The sequence below is a fragment of the Eschscholzia californica genome, unplaced genomic scaffold (genome assembly GCF_041429995.1).
Source record: "Eschscholzia californica isolate CP2 unplaced genomic scaffold, dmEscCali1.0.p SCAF_6, whole genome shotgun sequence".
Taxonomy (NCBI): domain Eukaryota; kingdom Viridiplantae; phylum Streptophyta; class Magnoliopsida; order Ranunculales; family Papaveraceae; genus Eschscholzia; species Eschscholzia californica.
Window position 1 is genome coordinate 16210323 of NW_028238483.1, and position 17035 is coordinate 16227357.

Consider the following 17035-nt stretch of genomic DNA (forward strand, 5'->3'; position numbering starts at 1 on the left):
TTCAAGTTAGGTATAGGCGGTTTATGATTAGGGATCCAGAAATCATCCCAAATGTTTATTTTTGTGCCTTTGTTTACATCCCAAAAGATAAGATTAGTGGTTTTGTCGATAGGATCCGCCAGCGATTTCCAGACCCAAGAATGGTTTTGTTTAGGCGAAAAGGGTTTGGCCGATTTTGGGAAATATTTGGCTTTGAGTAGTTGTGCCCAGGGAGCGTCAGGGAATTTGAGAAGACGCCACCCCAGTTTACAAAGAAAAGCTTCGTTGTCAAGAAGAGGATTTCGAAGACCAAAACCTCCGAACTTACGAGGACGACAATCTGGTAAGTAATTTCTAAACATAAAAAGAGTTAAATCTACAATTATGAACTCTAGATATTAGTCCGGTTTTGCATGATGTTATTTAGATACTATAATATATTATTTAGGATCTACTTTTTTTTTTTTGAAGAAAAGAACTAACTAAACTACAACCCCAAAGCCATCGTCATAGCCTCCTTCGAATGCCATGTGCGCCGAACTCTATTTTTCCTCCCCCACTTGGCCAATTTATCAGCTTGAGTATTGATTGACCTCGGCGCGTAGTGAAATTGGATTTGTTCGAAGCCTGCACTGAGAGATCTTATGCCTTCCATGTGGTTCGTTGATTGCCAATTGATATCATGTCTCCGGTTCTTGAGGTGAGTTATCAAGTTGATGTTGTCGCTTTCAATTTGAAGATGAGAAATTTTGAGCTCTGTAGCCCATTGGACTGCCTGAAGGATCGCCATACATTCACACTCCTCAGTTGTTTGTCCTCTGATAATGTCGGCCAAAGCTATTATGAAGGCACCATGCTCATCGTGTATAATGCAACCAATGCCAGCTGGTTCTGAATATTTGATGAACGAGGCGTCGACATTGATTTTGAGGAATGGTAGTGTCGGAGGATGCCATCTCGGTTTTTGGGCTTTGCTCTTGGGTGGCTTTGCGTCCTGGATTCTTGTTGCGTAACTCTGAATCATACGTATAACCTGCAAGGGCGCGGAATCTTTCTTTCCAAGGCATTTCTCACACCTCACTTTCCAAATGAACCACATTATTTTAGCCATGTGCGCTTCCTCCAAAGTTTGCCAAAATATAATCCATTCCAGAACAGTTGAGAAGTTGTCGGTTCTGATATTAAAGTGGAGCCAAATGGCTCGGGCAAAGTTGCAGTGAAGAAGGATATGCGACATAGATTCTCTGTTCTCACAGAAAGAGCATTGATAGTTGTTGCCTATGTATTTTCCAATTTTGTCCCTAACCGGGAGACTATTAGTACAACATTTCCAGAGGAATAGTTTAATCCTCGGGATGGTTTGAATATTCCAAATGAACTGCCAATCAGTAACTTCATAATTATAACTTCTAGTTCTCAAATGAAGATAAATAGATTTAATAGTGAATTTGCCAGATTTGGTCAGAGTCCAAATCATGGAGTCATCCGCATAAGGATGTATGTTAATACTAAGAATAGCTTTGCTAATATCTTCGTTAAAGTAAACATGTAACAGGTCAGTATTCCAGTTGTTATTCAAGATTAAATGATCCACAGTATTAAAAGGGCAGTTATTTAAATTCTGGATCGGAGGTTTGTGGTTAGGTATCCAATAGTCCTCCCAAATATTAATATTAGTGCCTCACATCCCAAAAGATGAGGTTGTTTATTTTGCCAAGAGGAGTTGCCATGGATTTCCAAACTCAGGAGTGGTTCTGTTTGGGTTGAGAAGGTTTAGCTGCTTTCGGGTAGTATTTGGCTTTGAGGAGTTGAGCCCAAGGGGCATCAGGGAATTTGAGCAGGCGCCAGCTAAGTTTACTAAGGAAAGCTTCGTTATCAATGAGAGGGATCCGAAGGCCCAATCCTCCATACTTACGCGGTTGACATATCGTAGCCCAGTTGATAGTATGAATCGATTTGTTTTTTCCCCACCAAAAGGACCTTTGGATGGTCTCGATGCGATTACTAATGCCTTTTGGGATGGCGAAGCATTGCATCTGGTATAGGGGAACGGTCGCCGCAATAGTCGAGATGACTACTGAGCGACCAGCTTGGGATAGGAGGTTAGTATGCCACTTGGACAGTTTATTCTGGATTTGGTCAATGAGAGACGCAAAAGCTTACTTTTTCTTGGCACCAATAAAGAGGTTAGTACCCAGATACTTGTCGAGGGAAGAAGCTTGATGAACTTTAAGGGATTTGATGATCATGCGTTTAAACTTGGGGTGGGTGTTTTTAGAGAAGAAGATGGTGGATTTGTTGTAGTTTATGATCTGGCCGGACTCATTACCGAACAAATTGAGAATATTAATGAGGTTGGTGATATTATCAAGCGTGTTGCGGTCGAAGATAATACAATCGTCGGCAAAGAGCAAGTGGTTGATGGTAAATGAGGATCGGGGAATGGAGAACCCAATAAATTTGTGGGGGCTGTCAGGGGAGTCAAGCAATCTACTCAAACCTTCCATGGCCAAGGTGAAGAGGAAAGGAGAAAGCGGATGACCTTGCCTTAAGCCCCTAGACACATTAAAGGAATTACCCGGACGACCATTGATGAGCACGGCCATCGAGGAAGTGGAGATGCACGTGTGAATCATCTTAATCCAATGGTTATCATAGCCCAATTTAGACATAATATTTTCGAGATAAGACCACTCGACACGGTCAAAAACTTTCGACTTGTCAAGTTTCAGGCCAAAGTAACTTTTAGAGCCACGTTTAGTTCTGAAGGAATAAGACACCTCCTGGCTGATAATAATATTATCCGTGATTTGTCGACCAGGGAAGTAAGCTGCTTGGAATGGCGAAATGATCTCAGACAACGTGGCTTTGAAGCGATTAGCCAGAATTTTGGTGACGATTTTATACGTGGTGTTAAGAAGGCTAATAGGTCTGAAGTCTGAAGTGGATTGAGGGGACTCGGACTTGGAAAATGAGAAAAATATGAGTGTGGTTGGTGGAAGGTGGAAGAAGGGGGGATTGAAAGAATTTAACCACCAACTGAATAATGTCAGCTTTCACCGTATCCCAGTTAGATTGGTAAAAGAACGGGGGGAAGCCGTCCGGGCCAGGTGCTGCCTCCGGTTTAAGGGAAAAGGTAGCCTTACGAATTTCATCTTCATTGGGAGTGGTAGTGAGGGTGATGTTTTGAGATTCAGTAATCTGGCCTTTGATAAGATTTTTGATGATGCCAGAGTTCCCAGGTGAGGTGGCAGTGGAAATGAGACGCAGGTTATTGGAGAAGATTTGGGATATCTCGGAGGGGTCAGAGCACCAGGAATCATCCTCTCTCTTAATGGAAGTAATGTGGTTGTTCCGGTTCCGGGTGATCGCCTTGGCATGGAAGAATTTTGTATTACGATCACCAAGTTGGATATGTGCCACTCTGGATTTTTCTTTCCAAATACTCTCTTGAAGGTTATAAGCCTCTTCCAGCTGAGTAGTAAGAGTGAGTAAAGTATCGGAGTTATGGGTGGATTGAATGGAGGAGGTGAGGTTTTTGATTTTTTGTACAATATGACTAAAGACCGTTTTGTTCCACTGGGATAGCTTAATAGCCAGAAAATTGAGTTTATTTTGGATCAGAGGGGAAAAAGGAAGCCAGTTATCATGAATGAAGGAACTGCAATCCGGATGAGACATCCAAGTTCTAATGAATTTGAAAGGTTTACAGCCTTTGGGTTTTTGGGGGTTGGTGGAGAGCAGAATAGGGAGGTGATCCGAGCCCACCCCGTGGAGGTGTCGAACCTGGAGTTAGGATAGGTAGACAACCAAGACATGTTGGATAAGGCTCGATCAAGACGCTCTTGAACAAGATTGCCTTTGAATTGACGATTGGACCACGTAAAAGGCGATCCACTGAAATCTAGATCATGAAGACCAAAGGTTTGGGTGAAGGACACAATCTTCTTGGCATAGTTAGGGAGAGGTTTGGGAAAACCACTCTTTTCAGAGGGGTGCATAATAGTATTCAGGTCACCAATTAAGATCCAAGGGCTATCAGGATTCGGGAGTAAGGTACTAAGAGTCTCCCAAGGCTTAATTTTATTTTTATTATAGGGGCAACCATAAAAGCATGTCATCGAAATGACCTCCCGGGAATCGGCTAAAATCATCTTCGTGTGGATCATATTATGGTCTACATAGCTAACTTCAAGGTCAATATCCGGATTCCAGAATAGAGCCAGACCACCTCCTTTATTGATAGTTCAATAGTGACCTTTTTGTAGCTTTTGTGGAGTCTGAGGAGTCTATCAATATTCGTGTTCATGCATTTAGTCTCGGAAAGGAAAATCAGATCGGGTGTATGTTCCTGGATAAGAGACCACTGGTGCTTGCGGTTGAGGAAGTTCCCGCAACCACGAACATTCCAAGCCAGGATGGAAATGTTATCTTTGAGGGGGTGTCTATAGAATCGGGGTTCCGGACAATCAACAAGGGTCTGGTCAAAGCCCTATTGGGACGACTATAAATGTGGTGGTCCATAGAGGCAGGGCAGGGAAAAGGGTCTCCTTAGAGGCACCCCCACTACAAACAGAAACAAAAAAGATGAGAATAACAACCAGAAAACTACTAGATAGCGGACAGAAGAAAAAAAGCACACAAAAGGAGCCTCAAGTACAAAGAGGCTAATAGAACCAACCGTCCCTTCTCAAGGCCTACCCTGGTACACCGAGCAAGAGAGACAAAAGGTGGGACCTTAACCTAACCCTGGTAAGAGGGATAGACAACAATCACCACACTATCAACCCACCAGGGGGAACCTTCTCTTGCGTTTGTACGAGGGTTCAACACACACAAAACTCTAACGGCACCAGCTGACTAACAACCACATAGACCAAACTAAAAATAGAAAAAACTAAAAAACGAAAGAAACAACCAAAAGCAAAAGTAGACTAGGCAGGTGGTATAGGGGCACCATCCGCTCCCTGAGAGACGAGAATGTCCAGGCTTCGAGATAGAATGTTGGACTCTTCCAGAAGCTGACGAGCTTCAAAGTTGTCCGTCAACAGCTACCGGTAGTGAGTAGATTCAAGGGATTCATCGGAGGAACTGATTGACTGATGAGATGAACTGGTTCTAACACGCTTGCCTGTAGTAGTAATCCGAAGATTTGGAGGGTTGGGGTGGAAACAGGAGATGGTGGAGGGGCTTTAAGGATTGGTTCTTCAGGGATTTGGGTAGGGGGAGCTTCCTCAATGTCCTCCATTGGTTCATAATTGGAGTCATCATCATCATCACAGGGAGCCAAGGGGTTTTGATTGGGGCAATGGCCAAGAGGGTGTTCAAAGATTCTGCAAGTCTGGCAAATGGCTCTAGGGAAATTCTGATAACTGATCTTAATGTTGCATTCTCTATCCACAAAGAAGATATTGATGACTGCTAACAAGGGAGAACGTACATCATGAAGAAAATGAACTTTGATCAACTTGATATCGAAAATCTTACTAAAATTTATTTTCCTTTGTTGCAGCCAAACGCACCCCTAAGGAAAATACTTTTCCAGAAACAGTGAAAATAAATTTCCAGCAACTCTTCTTAACCTAACGCGGTCTTCTTTTCCAATGAAATTTTTCTCTCTCTCTCTCTGTTTTTTTTTTTAATTTCAATTTCAAATCAATAACCACCAACCCAAATTAAAAGAAAATATGTATTTGGTATGAAGAAATAGGAAAACAATCCTTTCTTAAATAACAAGCCAAAACAACTTATCAAAATTCTTATGAATCTCTCTGTTTCTCTCTACAAATCAATCTCTATATCTCTCTTGATTTCTCACTTTCTCTCACTACAAAAATATCTCTTTCTCTCTCTGTTTCTCACTTTCTCTCACAAAAAGAAAAGAAATTAGAGGAAGAAGAAGATGAAGATGATAATGGTGTAGTTTTGGTCCCAGTCGAGATACCCATGCTCTCTGTTTTAGCCGTGTTTTATAGAGAGAAGAGAAACCGAACCTCCACTGTCTCCCTGTTTTAAAAATGGTAAGCAAATCCCTCTATGATATATTCAATATGATTCTCTCGATCTTATATCTTCATTCTCTATCTTCAAGCAGCTTTGTCTTCCACGCCATGTTCACTCTCTCTCTAAAATATCATAACCGAGATACTTTCTCTCTAAAAATATATCAGTCAACACCATCTCTCTATACTTCCATCAATCTCTCTTCTTTCCTTTTCTACTCTCTCACGATCTTGATCGACTCTTCTGAAAATGGAAAAGAAGATGAAGCCGCGACCTCTCTCTCTCTAGAATAAAATACTCTTTTCGATTCTTCCTAAATCAGTGTTTTTTCTATCTCTAGTTGAAGAATCGAAATCCCATAAATCTTATAGATCTCAATCTTTCCATCTCGGTTTCAATTCTATCTTGCTTTCCATCTCTAACTCTTGTGTCTTCTCTCTGTTTATCATTTTTCAAAAATAGAGATAATAACAATTTTGAGAAAGAGATATAGCTACCTAATCAAGAGACGTGAGATACAACCAATATTTGGCTGCCACGTGCCAGGTGAGCAGAGATATAGTGCATCGCGGAGCAGCCAACGTGTTATACAACCCATGTTAAGATCACGGGATAAAGAGGATGGGAGCGTCATGAAGGATTTATCTGTTCGGTCTGAAGGAAATGTCTTTCGGAAGGAGTGTCCTTCGACCAAGGTGGCAATGCGATCAATTTGTCAGTTAGGATAACGATGACCACACGATGAAGATCATCCAGTCCGGTCCAATTAGGGGTCGTAATGCTTTGCTAGAAGCCAACTACGATCGTCGGATCAAGGAGTTGATTCGCGGCTAACATAGACCGGATCCTACAACGGGTTACACATAAGAGTGGTAACTTGATCGGAGAGACTTGACTAGACGGGAACAGGCTAAAGATGGATGGGATCCAACTGGAAAGGCCGAAAGGGTTCGAATGGAGATTCGGAACAAGATAGAAAGAACCGGGCCTTAAAAGGGGTGCCCGGAGGAAGGCTTATTAGGCCGTCCATGTGATGACCGACCAGAGTGAGTGGGCCGGCCATAGAAAGCCCATGGTGGGCTTTTCTGGCCGGCCACACTTAAGGGATTGTCAAAATACCCCAAAAGGGTATTTTGGTAATTATCTTTTCTGTGACTCGAAATAGAAAGACCTAATCTGAATGAGATTCTAATTAGGGTTTGTTTATATATTGGGTCAGTAAAGAACAGAAAAGGTGTGGATTTTTCTCTGGAAGAAAAATATACAACTCTCTCTCTCTCTCTCTCTCTCTCAATATACAGCTAGTAGAGAGAGAGGAATATAGAGAAAAAGCTCCCGTTCTATCAATCTAGTCAAGAAGAAGAGTTCTTCTCAACCATCTAGTAAGTCCTAGCAGTCTGAAAGGAAGGGAGATCAAGTCTATTCACTCGGTTTCTCAAGTAGAGGAGCTACACTTGGAGCTCTCGATCTTCATATGCGATTGGAATGGTTCGAGGGAAAAAAGCGTTAAGGTATTTATCCCTCTTCTAGTTCATTGATTAGTTTATGCATATGATCCTGGGAAATCTAGTGTTAACATATGATGTTTGAGATTCCGCTTAGAACACTAGATAGTGTATAGGATACACAAAACCCTACAGTGGCATCACGGGCCGGTTGCATGAAACTATCTCTGACTAGTCGAATTAGATTCGAGCTTGATTGATTAGATGATTTTATGTTTAAATAAGGATTTAGACATGAAATTGATTAGTTTAAATTAGATTTAGACGTAATCGGATAGAAATTGAAAGTGTTTCAATGGGGAGAACTTTAAACTTTCGAGTTTTTGAAAAGAGTTTTCAAAAGGAAGTTTTAAAGTAGATGGTTTTTTTAAAAGAGTTTTTAAAATCTGCTGGTTTTTGGATGAATTTTCATCAAAACAACAACAAAAGTTGGAAGAAATCGAAAAATTAGAAGGGAAAAGGTACTGTCCGGGAGCCGGACTGACCAGGACGCGTCCCAGGACACGTCTGGCCAGTCGCGGACGCTCAGGACGCGTCCCAGTTCTTCCCGGACTGGGAATCCGAGAGCGTCTCGGACAGGAAGACGCGTCCGAGACTGTCTCGGACAAGGATCCCGAGAGATCCGCGTCCAGCACGTGAGGCCGCGTCTTCAGGACGCGACCAGAGAAGTCCGGACTCCGATTTGACTCCCGTTTTCACCCACGGATCCGTCTTTGACTCTACATTTCATTCGAGCATTAAAATTTCCAGAATACCCTAGCCTCCAAATGACCAAAATGCCCTCAAGTGTGTCTTTCTCACGATCTTATTCGTTTCCACGTTCAATTCTGTAAAAGACACCTGGACAAAAGAAACACACAATTCATCAGAGTAACTGCTCGAATTGGACTAACTAGCCTTAGTTAAGAGATTCAGATGGGACATTTTCATTTCTCATCAAACATCCCCAAACTTAGATTTTGCTAGTCCTCGAGCAAAACAGAAAAATAAAACAAAACCACGCTCACCACTTTCGTAGGGAATCACGATTGCACCTTAGCCCGTGCAACAAGCTGTTAAACCTCTCGGTTGCCCTAGAGGACGAGTTTTGTCTCGTGAGGGTTTTGCAGTGAATATTGATGAGACATGAAAATGTCTTATCTGGATCTCTTAACTTGCGCTAGTTAGTCCAATTCGAGCCATTACTCTAATAAATTATTTGTTTCTTTTGCTCAAGTGTCTTTTCAGGAATTGAGCACGAAAACTGGATAAAAATCGGGAGATTAACACCTTAGGGGCATTTCGGTCATTTAGAGATTCTAATATTTTGGCCAATATTGATGATCGGGTGATAAGTGGAGTTCAAGACGAGCCCGTGGGTGAAAACGGAAGTCGAATTGGAGTCCGGATGAACAAACTAGAACAGGTCAAAGTTTCGGTCAAAATCAAAATTGGTTGACCAACTTACAGTTTTGAGCAACACGTGGTAGATTCACAAAAAAAGATGAACGGTAGTGTGTGCGCGAGGGATCATTTCGGCATGACCGGGATGGCGCTCTGGAATTTTAGTCCAATATGATTCGGTGTATCTCAATGGTAATCTTCAGCGCTCCAGCTTAAATCTAAAGGACACATGGCACGGTGCTCATAGATGGAGCGCTTGCACGTGAAAACATCCAACTTTGATGAGCCTCTTCTGTAGCAAAATTTTGGTACCAACCAATACTCACGTGAATGGCGCCCATTACTTCTCAGATTCACTCCCTCCTTTTAGATTTAATTCAAAATCTATCTCTTATCTCCTCCTATCATTTTGGAAACAAATCTAATCCCACCAAAGATCAAACCAGATTTAAATGGAAAGAGTACAAACCAGATTTCTAGAGAGAGGATCCATGGGTATGGAGCAAGGATTCGTTTTTATAGAGAAGATGCAGAGATGGTAAGAAAATAATCAAGAATATTTCTTCCCTTTTTCTCTCTCTAAACCATCCTCTCATTATATTTTACAGCAATGGTAGTTTTTACTACTTTATACAGTAGAGAGAGGAAGAAGGCATAGATATAATTATTGGGTTTATACAATGGTTGGGCCCATTTGGGTGATTCCATGGTTGGGCCCATTACCATCTAATAATTAATTGTGAGTGAGCCTCACCCACTCACTACTAGTCAAGACTATTTGTCTTCTAGTTAGCACATGGGTGGGCTCCACCTCTAGAAGGAAGATGGCATTCAAAGCTTTCTTTCTCTAGACAATTAATGTCCCACATCTCTCAACTAGTGAAACTAAAGGTGTCTTATAATAAGTTGCTTGACAACTCATTGTAAAGCACATGGTGGTGTAGAGAAGGCTCCCACACGCGCGCGCACACATGTGAGGCATTTGGGCTTTTAACTAATTTGGACTCTTTGGCTATTTGGGCTATTTGGGCTATTTGGGCTATTTAGGCTATTTGGGCTAATTGGGCTAATTGGGCTTATGGGCTTATAGGCCTTTGGGCCGTGAGCCCGTGGCCCGCGTGCCCGTGTGCCCGTGTGCTCGGGTGCTCGGGTGCTTGGGAGATTATAATGAAAAGACTCTTTTGCCACGAAGTCTTCTTAAAACCTCGTGGAAGACAGACAATAGTCTTCTTAAAACCTCACCAGTCCCAAGGTATGTTCAGGGCCTACTAAATGAACATGAACGAATCGCGGAGAACGCAGAACTCACCGGGTATCCTATGTGTTGTGGGGGTCTTGATGTGACACGAAAATGTCACATTTGGAGAGCCTAACTTAGACTAATTAGTCCTTTTTGAGTGTTATCAATAATAATTTTATGTGTTTTTCATGTTAGGTACCTATTTTGGAGATAAACATGTAATTTGGAATAAAGAGAGCGAATCATCACTATCATTTCATGTGTCGAAAACGATAGAAAAAGACTTCAAGCAAATCAAATGACAAGAGGAGTTAACGACGAGTCCGACGGTGAAAACGGAATTCAATTCGGAGTTCGGACGGGGAAGATGTGAAAGATAGAAGCTAAGGTCTTTTCTTGAAGGCACTCTCCTTTGTTTCTAGTTGGGAATCAAAGTCAAGCCCACAATGAAAAGAAGAAGAAAGAAAGGAGTAGAGATTTTAGAAGCACCTCTTTAGGGTCCAAGATGAAATGGTCTAAAGACTTAGTCAAACCTTGACTAAGTCTAGGGTTTGACTCAAGTTAGAGAAAGGGGTCAAAGGCTACTATTCATCTTCTTCTTCAATCATCATTCAAGCACCAAAGTAGGGAGAGAAAAAGAGGCTAGGAGATCTAGGGTTTCAAGTTTGGAAGATTCAAAAGGGTTGAGAGCTAGAAAGAGAGAAGGAAGAAGGAGGAGGGCCGGCCAAGCTTAGGCCGGCCAGCACACTAGGCCGGCCTAACTCGGCCAGCCGAGCAGCAGCCCGAGCTGCAATACGAGCAGCAGCTCGGGACTGCTGCAACACGGGACGGCAAGGGAAGCTCGGGACGGCAAGATATAGCACGGGACAGTAGCTTCATGGCTCGGGACAGCAGCAGACCTGCTCGGGACTGCAGCATGGCCGGAACAGCAGAGCTCGGGCGCGACCAGCAGCTTCCATCTCAAGCTCGGACTGCAGCTGCAAGGCACGGACAGAGGCTGCTCTCACGGGACGCGGCTGCAAGGCTCGGGATAGCACCCTTTGGCCGGATCTAGGGATTTGGCCGGATTTCTTCACTCTTTGGCCGGATTTTTATGAGTTTTCCGGCAACCTTTTTGATTCGAAATCATGGGGCTTTTACTTCTCATGTCCTTGGCTAGCTACCCATGTGCTTTGATTTGATTTTGGGTTAGAAATTGCTAGAGAGAGAAAGCTAGGGTTTAGCTTCAATGGAGTTTGTGATAAATGGAGAAAATGATGGTGGTCGCTATGGGGAACCCAGAAAATTGCTAAGGGGAGATCGGCTGCACCTTAAAGACTCATATTTTCCGACGATCTTAGCCTCGAACCACATCGAAAAAGGGGGATTCTCTCATCATTTCCTTTCCATTTCTTATTCAATCACCATGTTTAGCTAGCTTTAGTGTGTCGATTATATGAGATGAAATGTGATGAATTCGTGATTATGTTTAATGTGATTTGATGTTTTAATTATAAATTGATGTTCATACATTTCGATTATCGTTTTGATCGTATTTTCATGTGTCTTGTCAAGCACTTCGCATAGTTAATAGACGAAACGAAGTATTCGATATCGATCGTAGTCTAAGTCATCATTTCATGTGTTTTGTCATGCACTTCACATAGTTAGGCGACTAGAGAACACTTTCGATGACTCGGGATTAACCGCTTTAGACGTTTGTTTGACTAAGTATGATCTCCGGATATACGTAGTACTTAGAGACATCTACTTTAGGAGTCGAAGATCGATTATACTTTGAAACATTAGATCGGACTACATATAGTCGTAGGTTTATCATTATGGATTCTCGGACTTCGACACCTCGCTCACTTATTTTCCTCCCGACTCTTGTTGCCTCCCGACTTTTGTTCCTCCGACACTTCTCTCGAATCTCTCTCGCCCGTTTTACTTATTTTGTTTAGTTAGTTTATTTGTCTTCTCTTATTACTTATTCAATCTAAAACTCCAATTTATCTTTGTTGCATTTCCTATTTAGTCTAAGTTAACTTTTAATATCTAGACCGAGGGATAAGACCCTTCGATATCCAAGCTACCTTCCTATCCTTGGATCGATCTCGGCTTTGCCGGATTACTACTTGATACCTCCGCTTGGGTGTGCAACCTTTTCGGGTGCATCAGGTCTCAGCCAGAAATCTCCAAGTTCAAGAGTAATTTCACTTGGTTGATTTATTTTTGGTTGTTGCCTCACTCCACTATGTGTCAATTCAAATCGAAAGATATTGAACACTTAAGTACATGTCCCACTTCCAGCTTAGCAGTCAGAAGTCTTTGATAGCCATCTTGTGGGGGATTGTTGGGTTTATACAATGGTTGGGCCCATTTGGGGGATTCCATGGTTGGGCCCATTACCATCTAATAATTAATTGTGAGTGAGCCTCACCCACTCACTACTAGTCAAGACTATTTGTCTTCTAGTTAGCACATGGGTGGGCTCCACCTCTAGAAGGAAGATGACATTCAAAGCTTTCTTTCTCTAGACAATTAATGTTCCACATCTCTCAACTAGTGAAACTAAAGGTGTCTTATAATAAGTTGCTTGACAACTCATTGTAAAGCACATGGTGGTGTAGAGAAGGCTCCCACACGCGCGCGCACACATGTGAGGCATTTGGGCTTTTAACCAATTTGGACTCTTTGGCCATTTGGGCTATTTGGGCTATTTAGGCTATTTGGGCTAATTGGGCTAATTGGGCTAATTGGGCTAATTGGGCTTATAGGCCTTTGGGCCGTGAGCCCGTGAGCCCGTGGCCCGCGTGCCCGTGTGCCCGTATGCCCGTGTGCTCGGGTGCTTGGGAGCTTGGGAGATTATAGTGAAAAAACTCTTTTGCCACGAAGTCTTCTTAAAACCTCGTGGAAGACAGACAACAGTCTTCTTAAAACCTCACCAGTCCCAAGGTATGTTCAGGGCCTACTAAATGAACATGAACGAATCGCGGAGAACGCAGAACTCACCGGGTATCCTATGTGTTGTGGGGGTCTCAGCCAGAAATCTCCAAGTTCAAGAGTAATTTCACTTGGTTGCTTTATTTTTGGTTGTTGCCTCACTCCACTATGTGTCAATTCAAATCGAAAGATATTGAACACTTAAGTACATGTCCCACTTCCAGCTTAGCAGTCAGAAGTCTTTCATAGCCATCTTGTGGGGGATTGTTGGGTTTATACAATGGTTGGGCCCATTTGGGTGATTCCATGGTTGGGCCCATTACCATCTAATAATTAATTGTGAGTAAGCCTCATCCACTCACTACTAGTCAAGACTATTTGTCTTCTAGTTAGCACATAGGTGGGCTCCACCTCTAGAAGGAAGATGGCATTCAAAGCTTTCTTTCTCTAGACAATTAATGTCCCACATCTCTCAACTAGTGAAACTAAAGGTGTCTTATAATAAGTTGCTTGACAACTCATTGTAAAGCACATGGTGGTGTAGAGAAGGCTCCCACACGCGCGCGCACACATGTGAGGCATTTGGGCTTTTAACCAATTTGGACTCTTTGGCCATTTGGGCTATTTGGGCTATTTAGGCTATTTGGGCTAATTGTGCTTATGGGCTTATGGGCCTTTAGGCCGTGAGCCCGTGATCCCGCGTGCCCGTGACCCGCGTGCCCGTGAGCCCGCGTGCCCGTGTTCCCGGGTGCTCGGGTGCTCGGGTGCTTGGGAGATTATAGTGAAAAGACTTTTTTTCCACGAAGAGTAGTTTTACTTAAACTCGGATTTTGACTAAGTCGGTGGGATTAACCTAATCAGTATTTGAGTATATCTCTAACTGATTTCGTGGGGTTAATCAGTTTCCGAGTTTATCTCCCACTCCCTTAACTTCTCTACCACGTTTCCTAGGCGGTTAGGGTTTTCTCAGAGGCTATATATACTGGCCGGAAATCAAGAGAGAAAACACACAACTCATTATCGGCTATGTTCCTCTTTCTGACTGTTCAAGTTTTCGTGTTCTGTTATCTCCATTACTGTCTCTGTTAGTGCAGGCAGAGGAAGTAAGTTGTGGTCAATCCTTGGGGAGTGATCGGAATCAAGTAATTAGCACCCCGGTTACTCCGAAAGTTCCAGTGGCCTTCATACCACGACACAGTGAATAAGTTCTTTTCTATCTGACAGTTCCAATGATCTACCCCATATTTCCAACAATTTGAAAGTGATTTTCTGATCAATGGCTGCTGTTAATCTCAAAACCCTACCTGATATGTCAAAGATGATCCCTCTTGATGGAACTAACTACAAGAGGTGGTCACAAAAGCTGCTTATCTTCTTCGAACAACTCGAAGTCGATTATATTCTGTTCGAAGATTTATCCACTGGTTCTTCAATCGACATCGATATTACCCCTGCTAAGGATAGGTCTTCTACTTCGAATGGTGATGTTGTCAAACAACAGAAAGACAACAAAATCGTTCGAGGACATCTGCTGAATCATATGGATAACAAGTTATTCGACTTGTTTGTCAACTACAAATCTGCTAAGGATATCTGGGATACCCTTCAGAAGAAATATGGAGCTGACGATGCTGGAAGGAAGAAGTACATCGTGGGAAAGTGGTTACAGTTCCAAATCAACGATGACTCTTCAATCATGGAGCAGGTTCATGTCTATGAGAACCTGGTTGCTGAAATACTTGTTGAAGGCATGAAGATGTGTGAAATCCTTCAAGCCAATGTTCTGCTGGAAAAGTTTCCTCAATCCTGGAGTGACTACAGAAACCATCTGAAGCACAAGAAGAAGGACATGTCTCTTCAGGAGCTGATCAGTCACATGAGGACTGAAGAGGCAAATCGCCTAAAGGATAAGTTTGCTAACCTCTTTTTGAATTCCCCTTCTGCTAACTTGGTTGAATCTGTTCCCTCTGGAAACAAAGACAGGTCAAAAACTAATAATAAGAAGAAGAAGTCTGGAAAGAGTAAGACTGGAGGAGTCAAGTCCAACTCGAAGATCCAGAAATCGAAAGATCTCTGCTATGTCTGTGGAAAATCAGGACACAAGGCATACCAGTGCAACCAGAGGAAGGACCAACGCTCAAACGTTGTTGTACTGAATATCGCTGAACCTGAAGAGATCATTACTGCAGTAGCCGAGACTTGTTTGGTGGAAAGCAAACATGAATGGGTGCTAGACACAGGAGCTTCCAGGCATATGTGTGCAAACAGAGAGATGTTTCACACCTTCGAGGAGATGAACGATGGATCTAGCGTCTACATGGGCAACTCTGCAAAAGCTGGAATCATGGGCAAAGGAAAGGTTCTTCTAAAACTCACCTCTGGAAAAAATCTGTCTCTGAACGATGTTCTCTACGTGCCCACCCTAAGGAGGAATCTGATCTTGGGATCTCTTCTCAACAAAGCTGGTTTAAAATTAGTTTTTGAGTCTGATAAAATTGTAATTTCTAAGAATGGGGTCTTTGTTGGGAAGGGATATCTGAGTGGGGGCCTTTTTGTAGTGAACGTCGATTTAGAAATTAATAATACTTCTAGTTCTGCTTATATCGTTGAGTCTTCTAATTTATGGCATGGTAGACTAGGACACGTTAATTACGCTTCTATTAAGAAACTTAAAGAGAATGGAATCATCAGTGCAGACGATCTTGATGATCACACTAGATGTCCCATATGTGTAGAAGCTAAACATGCGAAACTGTCCTTTAAGAATGTCACAATTAGAACGACAGAACTTTTAGAACTAGTACAATCAGACTTAGCTGACTTCAGAAACCTAGCTAGCAGAGGAGGTAAGAGATACTACATTACCTTCATAGATGACTACTCAAGGTACACGAAAGTTTACCTCCTGAGGTCTAAGGATGAAGTTGAAGAAGCTTTTCTGAATTATAAGGCTGAAGTAGAAAACCAACTAGACAGAAAAATAAAGAGGTTTAGGTCTGACAGGGGAGGAGAGTATAACTCTAACACCAACAAAGAGCTTCAGATTTGGTGATTTTCTTCGCCTCTTACTTGATTGTTATTTCATGAGAATATTTATGACATCTTTGATAAGCATGAGTAACTAATTTTCTAGTCTAAGGTTTTGGATGAAGTTTTAACATGTTATTTTCGATGATATATTTTTATGCTTAATATCTTAATGTTTCAAACGTTGTAAGAATTTCATAGTTTCGAATATTCGAATTTTTCTTCATTACTTATGCTTTTGATTTGATGGCTATTGTTTAGGTTAATTTCTTTAATGAGCCATGCTTACTAATTGATGGATAATAGTTGCGAGTTCGACATTCCGATACTTTGAGTTTTAACTTTAGGGTTAGTCGGCTTTAACTCGAAAATTTTCCGGGGTTCGGTATGATAGGTTACCGAAACTTGAGTGATAAGAAAAGATATGCATGATTAAGTCATTGTTAATACGTGTTAAGATGGATTCTAAAATCCTAGGTCTCTCCCCCATTTGAGTTCCTTGTATCATTTGTATTTATTTTCATTTCCGTTAATTTATTTTAATATTTTATTCATTTAAAACCAAAATCAAAACATTTGAAAAATCTTATTACTTCCTAGTTTTAGAATAGGTTTAACTAGTCTCTGAGGAACGAACCGGTCTTACCGGAATTTATTACAACTTGACACCCGTGCACTTGCGGGTGTAGACCTATTTAGGGTAACCTTCTAGGCCCATCAAATATACCCACAAAATTCAGTATTTCAAAATCTAGAAGGGTCTAAATATGATATGGACTAAAAATGTTTATACGGTAGATTTTCGAAAGTTACTAGAAATGAAATCCAAATCGACCAGACCATACAAATACTAAAAATCCTTTCACTAGTAATCTAGACTCGAAGTGCACGTGACCAGCCAATATGAGTATCATCTCGGTTCCGAAAAGACAAGACCTTGATTACCTTCTCAATACATTTCGCCTCAACTACT